At 49.9% G+C, this 11197-nt stretch overlaps 1 protein-coding gene across 6 annotated transcripts in view; it reads right to left on the reverse strand.

The window, feature by feature from the left end:
• LOC110392127 (glycerophosphodiester phosphodiesterase domain-containing protein 5) overlaps positions 1–11197 on the reverse strand; it is a 196220-nt gene that overhangs the window by 150335 nt on the left and 34688 nt on the right. The window contains exon 1 of one of the 6 annotated variants that reach the window (XM_021384103.1): positions 8895–9525. The exons of 4 other annotated variants lie outside the window; for them this stretch is intronic. The gene's annotated coding sequence lies outside the window, so the exon portion shown is untranslated. Of the gene's footprint in view, positions 1–3107; positions 3250–8894; positions 9526–11197 lie in introns of those variants that run through there. One more of the 6 variants, XM_021384101.1, reaches the window with a different exon arrangement.

The raw sequence follows: 11197 nt of genomic DNA on the forward strand, positions 1-11197 counted from the left end.
CGATGTTATCAGCCACCCACAGTCCCAGGCTTTCTGTCCAAGTCTATAGGGATCTGGGACACAAAGCTTTCCCCACGGGCAGGCAGCTGCTGCCTTCCCAAATCCTGGCACTGAGCCTTGGGGAGAACCCAGGCATCTCCACAATCCCTACATATCCTCTCAGACATCCACAGCACAGTTTACTTCAACACTCAGCCCTTTGCTGTTGTATTTATTTTTTAATAGCAGCAACACTGCCTCAGCTCCCTCTCAACAGCTTTGCTGTTTAACAAGCATTACAGTTGATGGGGCATGAGACATAACGGTGTTTTACTCACACCCCTTTTCCATGAGCTGGCTCAATGGAGCTCTCAGCCACAAGTGTTTTAGGCAGTATTTTTTTTTTTTTTTTTTGGAAGGAAAGGCATGAGATCATGTGAGCCCAAGGTAATCAAACACATGGGGCCCCATCACCAAAAACAGCGAGTTTGGGGGCACAACATATGAGCTCCAGGTAACACTACCTACTAACACCACTAGTGTGCTTCAGGGCGGCCAGGCAGAAGTCAGCAGTGGTTGAGTCAACCCCACACAAAGGCAACGTGAAGCCCAGCCTCTTGGTCAGGCACTTGGGCATTGCCCACAAACAGCAGCACTCGGTCAAGAGCTTTCCTCTCCTATAAACATTCCCCCTGGGATTCCATAGATCTTCTTAAGTAATTATCTTCTGGAGTTTGGGAGGGAAAAAAAAAAAACCACAACAAAAAATGGTGCTGAGATTCAGACCTGATGCCAACACGTGGAAGGCTTGAGGACAGATGGGACACAGTGGTTTAACCTGTTTGGTGCCTTCTTCTACCACTTGTTCACCTCCTCTTCCTCCTAGACCTAGCACCAGGCTCCACCTCTGTTGTGTTTCACCTCCAACTTGAAGCAGAGAATTTCCTCTTGAGATACAAAATGGATTTGGGTTCCAGTTAGTGGCTCCCAAGGTGAAAAGAAGCACCAGACTCATTGCAACCACTTTCCCACAACACAAGAGGCTGTTTGTTTTTAAATCCTGGAGGTGGAAAACAAGAGAAATTTCACAGAGGAGCTGCCTTAAGCGTAAGGGCTTTGAGACTTAATAAGTGCCAATAGATGTTCCTTATCCCCAGCTCCACAACACTCATTCAGTTCAGATAGAGCTGTTAGCATAGCAATCAGGCTGCTTTGCTATCTGGTACAGGAATTGGATAGCCCCAGGAACTCGCATTTCCACTTATTTTAACTCTAGCTTTTTTTGGATTGCGTTGCTAGCACAAAGCTGAGTTAGAAACATTGGATGCGGTGTTAAATCCTGTTAGCTGATTACACAGCTGAGCAGTAGCAAGTGTTTGCTGAAAAACTGAACCCAACGACTCAACGTGGGAGCCAGTCGGTCACACCGACCTTGTGTATCAGCAGCAAGCATTTGCTCCTGGTTTTGTCCAAATGCCATCTCTTTCAACAGCTCAGGCTACCTGCAGCACAGCCAGAGCTGACATTCCATGGAATAAGCTTGGCTTGGTCAGCTGAAATCCTGGAGCATGGCCTTGCAGAAAGCACGAGCATTGCTGCCACCAGCCCGCAGCATGCATCCCTCCTGCCAAATCCCAGCTCACCCCAGTCTCCATCTCCTGCCATGCCAACAGTTGGGTCAAGCCAGCCCTCATGCCAATCACGCTGCCTTCTGAAGAACCCCTTCCAGTGCAAAAGAACAGGACATCAAGTTATGCTAAAATTGCAATAAAAATGAAGCCTTCAGGGTGCCCAGAGAGGTGGTGGTGCCCCATTCCTGAAGACACCCGAGGTCAGGGGACAGGGCTCTGAGCACTGATGGAGCTGTGGGTGTCCCTGTTCATTGTGGGGACTGGGACCCAATGGCCTTTATTGGTCCCTTCCAACTCCAACCATTCTATGATTCTAAGAGGAGTTTGGAACAACCTAATACAGGCAGCAACAAATAGGATTGATGTGTCCTGAAGTCACAGTAGAGGTGACACTGCACATAAAAGGACACAACCAGGAGGCCGTGGCCAGTGGCAAGTGACTCAAGTTTGACCTCACTTCCCCATGACTTCCTGTCCATTTACACCATCAGTGGCAAGAAACACAAACAACAACAACAGAGAAGCAAACAAGAAAAGCACCTTCCCACTTTGCTCCACTTCCTAATAGAATCAAAGACTCAGTAAGACTGGAGAACCCCTCTAAGATCTTCAGCTCCAGTCCCAACCCACCCCCATCGTGCCCATTGACCATGTCCCTCCTTGCCACATCCCCACAGTTCTGGAACACCTCCTGGGCAGCCTGTGCCAGTGCATCACCGCTCTTTTCAAGAATAAGTTAGGAGCAACCAAAGAATTGAGTTCCCTTTTCAAGTCCTTGACTTGTTCTTGGCTATCCAATTGCTCCAGACTCCATCCATCTTTGGGAAGGACCTTTGTGGAGGCTGGAAATGAATGTTTTCACTTCCTAAGACAAAAAGAAAGCAGAATTAACCCTGTTGTTATTTTTTCAGAGAGCAGCTGTGGGATCCACCCTCTGGAGAGGGCTCCAAGTTGCAGACTCTGGGAGGATGGAGAAGCCTGCATAGGGATGGAGCCAGCTGCCCAGATCAGAAGGACAAAGACGTGCCCGTGCTCAGACTGCAGCAGCCTTTCCACTCATCTCAATGCATTCAGACAGCACATAGGAGCTCCTGGGAACGACACACTTCCAGATCACAGTGGGACACCTGGCCTCACTCTGCACCACTGCGCCTTTCACTATCATCAGCCCAGGTCTTCCCATCCCTGCTGGTGCCCTCAGAGAGCATCAAGCCACACTGGGAGATTCGTCCTCTGTGCACTACTATTCAGTAGCTGGACAAAAGCCCCAGGAGCCCTCTTCTCCATGCAGGAGCAGGAAGGTCCCTCAATTTAATACACCCTGAGCCCAGCTACCACCTCCGCCAACCACCTCATTCCACCCACAAACACGCAGCACGGTAACCAGCCACCTGCATTCAACACAAATGCTCGGCCACTTTACAAGCCTCGCTCCCCACATGATCCTCTGCCGCTAAAAAAAATAATAATAATAAAACGCGTTTAAGAGGGACTTACCAAGCGGCAGCACTTCAGCACAATACCTTGTTGAACATTTCTGTTCTGCTAAAGGACCTGAAACATCCACCTCTCTCGAGCCCTGCTGATCGTTAAAGTTTTAATAGGGCCGATAAGCTCCCAGCTGGAACAGCTCTCGCGCACAGTCAGTTTTATCTGCCGCCGAGCACGCTCGCTACAGAGCCTTTCTTATCGCTACTGCAAATATCAGCAGAGATAGAGAGAAGCACGTAACGCCCAGGGAGGGAGGCTGCAGAAATACAAGTGGACACTTGGTCTTTTTGACACCGTTACCCCCAAACTTGTGACCTCATGAGCCTGCTGCTTCTCACCCCAGCTAACCCCGAGCTCTACAGCCCCCCTGCAATGGGAGTCCAAAACCCAGGCTCAGTGAGAGGTGCAGAACGGAGCCCAGACCTTCAGGCAGATTTCCCTGCAGCTGAGCTACAAACTGCAGGGAAATGGGAGAAAAAGCCAATAGTGCTTGGGGGGAAGGAGCCACGAGAACTTAAGTGATGGTCTCATGGGTCTGATAGAGCGCTGCACTAGGAGACTGTTGCCCCAGAAACTTGGATTTAAGGACTGTCCTGATAGAAGGCTTTTAGCACAGTAAGCTGATGCTTTTAGAAATACAGAGGGCCCCCTCATTTAAGCTCATTCTGCTCTTAGAAGTGGATCTGTAACTGCTCACTACAGGACGCCTCCAGAAGTCAGGACTTCAGGTTACAGCTTCAACCAAACTCACAGGCTCCATTCCTGAGAACTAATTACCTTCCCCGTTGCAATACAATGGCATTTAGCACATCAAGAAGATAAAAGCCCGAGGCGTTTTCAGGCCAACGGGAGCCTTTGCCTTCAGGTCACCAACTCAAATCCAGCCTGTTATTAACCTTTGGCCACATCTCTCACCCCTACCAGCACAGCCCATTTGCAGGTGAAACATTTATCATCCCACACCAGGTGACACAAGGACAGGTCACTTGCATCATTAAGGCTTCCTTGCGTGTCAATACCCAAGCAGCTTGAAACCAGAGTGCACCAAAACTTTCCCAGCCTGGCAGATGGATTGCAGCAGGCAAGTTGTTTGCAGCAGCTCCCCAAAAGTGACCCCTAATGAAAGCTAAAGAAGAGAATTTCCAATCTGCAGCAACTTCTGGTGGAATTGGAATTGCATTATGGATCAAGGACAAGATCAACACCAACAGGTTTTGAGGGCTGGAAACCCAAAACTGGAGGGACCAACCTCATCTTTGAGGCCAAACCCAAAACTGGATGGACCAACCTCATCTTCAAGGCCAAGCGCTTCCTCCCCATGTTCCTCCTCTGAGGAAGACCAATAAGTATGGTCAGGCCCTAACTGGCTACCTCGGTAGGTACATCACTCCAAGAGCTCTGACAGCTCCTAGCTGGAGGCCACGCCATTTAATATCCATTGCAGATACGAAAGCCACAGTAAAAGTCTCCCACTTTTGCCAGTTGCCGGCAGCTTTACTGGGATCCTCTCTGCATGCTGCCAGTCTACATGGCATCAGTCACCCATCAAGCCCTGGAGGCAGTTGTGTTAACTCCTGCCATGTTTTTCATGCCTATAAAACACATCGTTTCACAGCTACTTTGTGGTCACCATCACCACCACCAAAGAAAGATCTGTGCCACTCCCTAAGGAGTGCCAAGCATGTCCCCAGATGCTCAAGTGACAGCAGACATGTGGCCTCTGCAGGACATCAAGGACAACAATGCAACCAACTGGTTACCTCATAGAATCATAGAATTAGCTAGGTTGGAAAAGACCTACAAGACCATCCAGTCCAACCATCCACCTACCATCAAATCCACCTTCATCCTGGTGGCACCGATCACCCCAGTGCCCTCTCCTTTCAGAAGGAGGAAGCAATTTGCCAGGCTACGAGAAGTTGACAGACCTTGCACTACCACATGCATGCACCTCCCTTCAGACTGCTCACAGCATCCAGCTTTGCTCGCTTATGGACATTTCCTTTAAATAAAGAGGAAGAAACAAGGTCGACAGATGCTAAAACCTAGTGGCCACGTGTGAGAAGAAGAGCTGAAACCCCAGCACGCTGCAGGGGCACCGACACAAGGAGGGACCCATCCTTGGGTGTTGGCCTTCACCTTCACTCCTCCTGCCCATGTGTTCAGGGACATCAGCTCCCCTGCTATCATCCCACAAGCAGACTGCTATTTCTTTGCAAAACAGAACCCCACGGAGCCCCTGCACAGTTTGTTTCAGTAGCAGCGGGGTGACCTTGCCTGGCAGCGTAAAGAGACACCGGAGCACGCTTACTCCCATCACATTAACATTTTAACATATACAGCTGTCTTACCCATGAGCACACCGCATTCCTGTATGTTATACAGCTCTCCAAAGCCTTGAGATCCAAACAAAAAAAAAAAACATCCTTGCACAAAGCAAGACCGATTAGGGAGCACTTGTGATAAGGGAAAGTCTCTCTAGCCAAGCTGTAAACATCGCACATTAAATTAGGCTTTTAATGAGGATGAGGAGCACTCCGCGATTAATTCAGAGCTGGGTGCAAGTTTTGCTGCTTTGCTTTAACATAGATTCTGCCTCCAGGAACAAAAACAGGAGCAGAGAGCACAGCTGCAATGGGCTCACCAGCAGCAACCCAAGTTCACGCCAAACCCAAGCAGAGGGGTAACTGACCCCCAGAAACTGGAGCTGCCCACCACTGCGTATTCACAGAGCATCAAATGCAACAGAGCAAGCAGCTCAGGAGCTCACAGCACCCAGCTGGGGAGATGTCATATATGTATTTTTAGCAAGCTTTTTGCTATCTCTGTAGAGGCTGGGAAACAGGGCTTGCAAGCCGAGCGCAGAGCAATGCTTCCCGATAAACATAATTTGCATGTTAACAGGAACACGGCTGAAAATAGAAGCCTGGAGAAGCCATGAGGCCTCACCTCTCCGCTTGATGAATCGCAGGGCTCCTAACGAACCACGCACAGGTTACAGGGACTGCTCAGCCGTTACTGCAGCACGGAGCGCTGAACTCCAACAAGCACAGAGAAATCCCAACCCAAAACTCTCCAGAGGGAACAGCGTGAGAAAAGGCAACCAAATCCCACAGCTGCATTCCTGTGTGGACACCTTGACCAGGACAGCAGCGCTCCCCATTCGCTGAGTTCCCGACTGCAATAGGTTTGAGTGACAGTCTGAAGTCTCATCAGCAAGAGGCATGAATAATCAGTAGACAGAATGACACCAGAATTCCCACAATACCCACAGATGTCATCACTGCTCTACCGGGTGACATCCTACAAAACATCACCCACCTGGCAGCCTCAGAAAGCTTTTCTACCCAGGGCTTCGTCCTACAGCAAAGCAGTCAGGTTACAGACACGGGACTCGTACGCTTCTTACCCTACAGAACCTCTCCTATCCCCAAGGAAGAGCCAGAGGTCAAAGGGTTGGATGAGCCCTTCCCACACCTACAGCTGAGACATGGCGGAAATGTTTTAACCCCAAGGAACAGTATTAGGAAAAAATTCTCTGAAGGAGTGATCAGGCATGGTACAGGCTGCCCAGGGAGGGGGGGGGGGGGGGTCACCATCCCCAGGGGTGTCCCAGAACCATGGAGATGTGGCACTGAGGGACATGGTCACTGGGCATGGTGAGGTGGGTTGGGGACCTTAGAGGTCCTGGAAGGGCCAAGCCTGCCCATCCACACCACCTTTCCACCCTCACAGAAAGGCCTGGGGAATCCAGCAGGACTAGAAGCCCAGACGCAGCCCCAAATCCTCCCCAAGCTCATTAAGTGACTGCTCCAGGATTACACCGGCTTCCCAGCAGCCTCGCCAAGCACTTGGTGCATCCCTCACCACCCCATGACCTCCTGGGTGCGACCAGCAGTCACGGGGCTCCTGTTGACTTGTTCAGACTCTAGGTCCAACAATTCAATTGGCTTTATTTGCTTTGCTGCAATGCTGCAGTAGACGACCAGACCATTGACTTGATTTTAGATGGAGGCAATTTCATTTATGATGGGGTGACTGTCAGCACAAGCGATGCATCAATACAAGACAAGCGGCTCAAGATAGAGTCTAGTAGACAATTAGTGTATAAACATACAGCCAACCCATTATGCCTCTTTAAATGCCGTATTTGGAATAACTATTAAAGGAAACACTGCTCCTCACCTTGTGCTATTTAAATCAGATGCAAGATGCTGAGCAACCTCTGCAAAAGGGAGCCTAAAACTCAGTGCAGCTAAAAAAACAGCGTCCAGCAGGACTTGTTCTGCTCTGCGTATCTGAACTCCAGCTGGGGGAAGGGGAGGCTTCTTTTTGTGCAAGAGCTGCTTTAACACAGAACCACACGGTAAATCTGAAAGTGAAACAGCCCTGCTAAGCGCTCCCAGATAAAAGCATAGACCTGCAGTCCATCACCTCCCCGTCCTTCGGGATGCAGCAGCCCAGATCCCTGCACAAAGCTGTGCTGAGAGCCCGGCTCCAAGCAGCACAGAGGTGGTTGGAGAGCAGGAGGATGCAGTTTTGTCGTGACTCAGGAATTACATTGAAACCAGAACAAGATGCGTCCCAGGAAATAATTGCCCACTGGTGCGATGGAGCCGGTACCCAGATTTGTGCATCAACTGGGATGAGGTATGGTTTGCCTCCACCCTTCATCCCAGCCTCCATCTAGGAGGAATAATAGCAGTAATAAGCCTATTATTATGGAACTGCTGCCCAGAGCTGTGGGTGCCCCATCCCTGGAGGTGCCCAAGGCTGTGGATGGGGCCTTAGGCTGGTGGGGGACATCCAGCCCACGGCAGGGGAACTGGATGATCTTGAAGGTCCACTCCAACCCAAGCCATTCTATGACGATTCTATGAATACCACTGGCCCACTTCAGCAATTCCTGGATAAGGAGCCACGAAAATCACTGCCAAAAACACATCATCTGCAAGAGAAACATTTTTCATGGACCTGGTCCTGTCCAGAGGCAGACAGGGAAAAGGGACAGAGCTCCATCACGACATGTAATGGATTCAGCATGTGAAAACACGTGGTGCAGTGAGAAGGACCCGAGCAAGGAGAGATTTCCCACTGCCACCCAAGAAGGTCTGCGCTGGAACACCCTTCAAGGGAACGTGCTGTACCTTGAAACCATTTCTTGGCAGAGGCGTTGTACAAATATTTAGTTACGTATAAAAATAAGGCCTTTTCAGGTTATTGAGCAACAACAGCCTATTCCACCAAGTATCCGTGCAGTTGTCCTGCCAGTACCTGGGGGTATTTTTGGAGGAAGTGGGGAGAACTACAGAGGGGAATAGCAGCACAGCCAAACGCCGGCACGCAGCTTCCCTAAGAGCACAGGAATGCATTAAAGTAGCTGCATCTAATCACTGTTTATAGAGGGGCTGCCAAGCAAAAGCAACTGCTATAAACAATCCTTTTAATCCCTTTTTCCCTGCATCACGCGCAGAGTCGTCCTACTGAGGTTTGGTAAACACCATAAGCACACTCATGGTCTGCACATCTGGAATGGAGATGTTTTGCTCAGGGAGGGAAGGAAGGGAACAAGGCACTGAGGTCCCACACGGAAAGTGGAAACACCACCCTTGGGTGGGAAAAGGGTGGCACTGCCATGCAGGGAGCAGCTTGTTGGTGTGACACTGCCCTCTCCTGAGCAGAGGGAACACTCAGCTTCATGCTACATCATTCTGGGGAGCAACAGCCCTGAATGCTAGGTCCTGGCAGTTAAAAGGGCTAAGAGCAAAAGAGAAACCAAGAGACACCACTCACCCCACAACCACTGCGGTAGGCACCAGCAAAACAGCAGCAGCAGCCTCCTCCCACCAACAGCCTTTATTATCTTGCTGTATAGAGAGGAACTCCCAGAGACACCTCTTTCTCCCACCATTTGGTCTCCTTGAGATGTAATTACCAGCTGCTACAGCTTAATGATGCCTCTTTATGGCAGGAGCCAAGTGGCTGCCAGGTGGATCCCATCACTACCAGCAAGAAGGTGCGGAGCATCTCAGTCATTTCAGTAAAGCACTTTGGGGGCACAGCCTCTGTGTTATTTGCTCGTTAAAAAGGAGTTTCAAATTGGCATCACTCCCTAAGGAAAGTATGTCCTCTACAGAGCCCCAGACACCCATACCCACCTCCAACCTCAATGCTCTCAATGTTGGCCACAGCCAAACCACGATGTGCAGGCCAAGAGCTGTAGAGCAGCACTGCAACCACATGCTTTTATCTTCACCCCCAGCAGGGCTTAAAATCCAGCTCAAGGCCACCATTCCCTGCAGGTGTGTCTGCTGGAAGGGCACCCAGCCCTACCAGCCACCACCAGCAAGCACCTGAACCCAGTGCAGACAATGAGGGCAAAGGGAGGATTCCCTACCAAGACGTTAAACCTCAACTTACGACAGCATTTGCAGTTGGGAGTTTGCAACCCATACAGCAGCATGTTTTAAAAAAAAAAACCACAAAAATATTAAAAAAGAAAGCCACCCCTGTAACGTCTTTAATGCAGTTACTCGAGATCAAGTGTACGTGGCACGTTGTAGCTCCAAGTGCAGGAAGCCACCCCTGGCCCCTGCAGTTGGCTCATTATCTCACTATAACCTTCCTGCTTCATAAAAGCAATTTGTTGCCTTGCTGAAACGAAACCCTTTATCATTAATTCCAAGCCAGCAGCTCCTGAATCCACAGCCTGACGCTAAATAAATTGATCGAACCCGAACTCATTTTCTTTGTGCTGCTCGTTGTCGAGGCTTAAGACAAACATCAGTCATGCTTCCCCTTCAAGTACAGAATTCATTGCAGGGAGGAGCGTAGCGTGCAGAACATGCTTATTTAATAGAAAAAGTACAGCTTGACAGAGACACCCGCTCCAAAATGAACTCTGAGCTTATATTCGCCGCCGAAGCAGCAGCAGCTACATCCCAGAGCAGCCGGAGGGAATTTGGCTTAAAGATGCTTCAAGTCTCAATGGAGGAAAAGGTGGGGATGGGTCGGGGTTGATGATCTTGGAGGACTACTGTCCCAAACATAATGACTCTGTGGTTCGATGAGTGGGAATGGTGGGGATGGGTTGGGCTTGGTGATCTTGGAGGTCTTTCCCAAACTTAATGACTCTATGATCTGTGAGTGGGAATGGTAGGGAGAGGTTGGGCTTGGTGATCTTGGAGGTCTTTCCCAAGGCTTACAGTTCTATGAAAATAGGTTACAATCGCACCCTTGAAGGATTCAGGTGGACAAAGCTGTGCAGTGCATTAAAGGACGGCTTCCATAGCAATTTGACAGCCAGAATGACGTGGGACGCTCATCCCCTCCAGCTTCTCCCCAGCCACACCTGCCAAGCCGGCAATTTAGGAGATGGACAGCAGGTGGAAAGCATCCATCCTGCACTTGTGCGGGATCCAAGCCCGAAAAAAGCTCTTTAAGAGCTGGTCTAACTTTCCATGCTGATGGCACTGCATTTCCCAGCAGCTAGAAGCAGCCAGGGCAGATCACAGCTCCCAGCAGCACGCTGGGGCTCAGCGCTCCCCGTGCCCAATGTAACCCTGCCCTGCAGGCAGCCCTGCACAGGGCTCACAGAGTGGTGAGCGCTCATTTTCCAGCAAAGAGAGCCATCATTCTTTTTTTCCTTCAATGATGCAGCATTGTCACTATTCCGATCGTATATCCGCTCTCCCTTTCCAACCCCAAAATAACCCCCCTCAGCCCACATGATTACAAGGAAGAACAGCGACCGTGCCAACCCACCCCGAAGAACCAACGCACGGTGAGCTTGAAAATCCCATTTGGGGGATTGGGTTGTTGGGTTTTTTTGTTGTTTTTTTTTTTGTTTTTTTTTTTCTTCTGGCTGAAGAATCCCCGTTTCCATCTGGCCGGGACGAAACGTTGCAGCTTCGACATCGGGAATTGCTACAGCAGACCTTTTCCAGAGGAAAAGCTCACATTTCCATTTCCACTGCGGCTCCCCAGCGCCCAGTTTTCTGGGCAGCGAAAACTTGCGAGGCAGCCTCAATAAAACAGCAAGGAGATTTTTTTTTTTTTTTTTCCTTCTTCTCCCTTTTCCTGAATTCCTTCTTTTT

Source organism: Numida meleagris, chromosome 1, assembly GCF_002078875.1.
Source record: "Numida meleagris isolate 19003 breed g44 Domestic line chromosome 1, NumMel1.0, whole genome shotgun sequence".
NCBI classification, from domain to species: Eukaryota; Metazoa; Chordata; class Aves; order Galliformes; family Numididae; genus Numida; species Numida meleagris.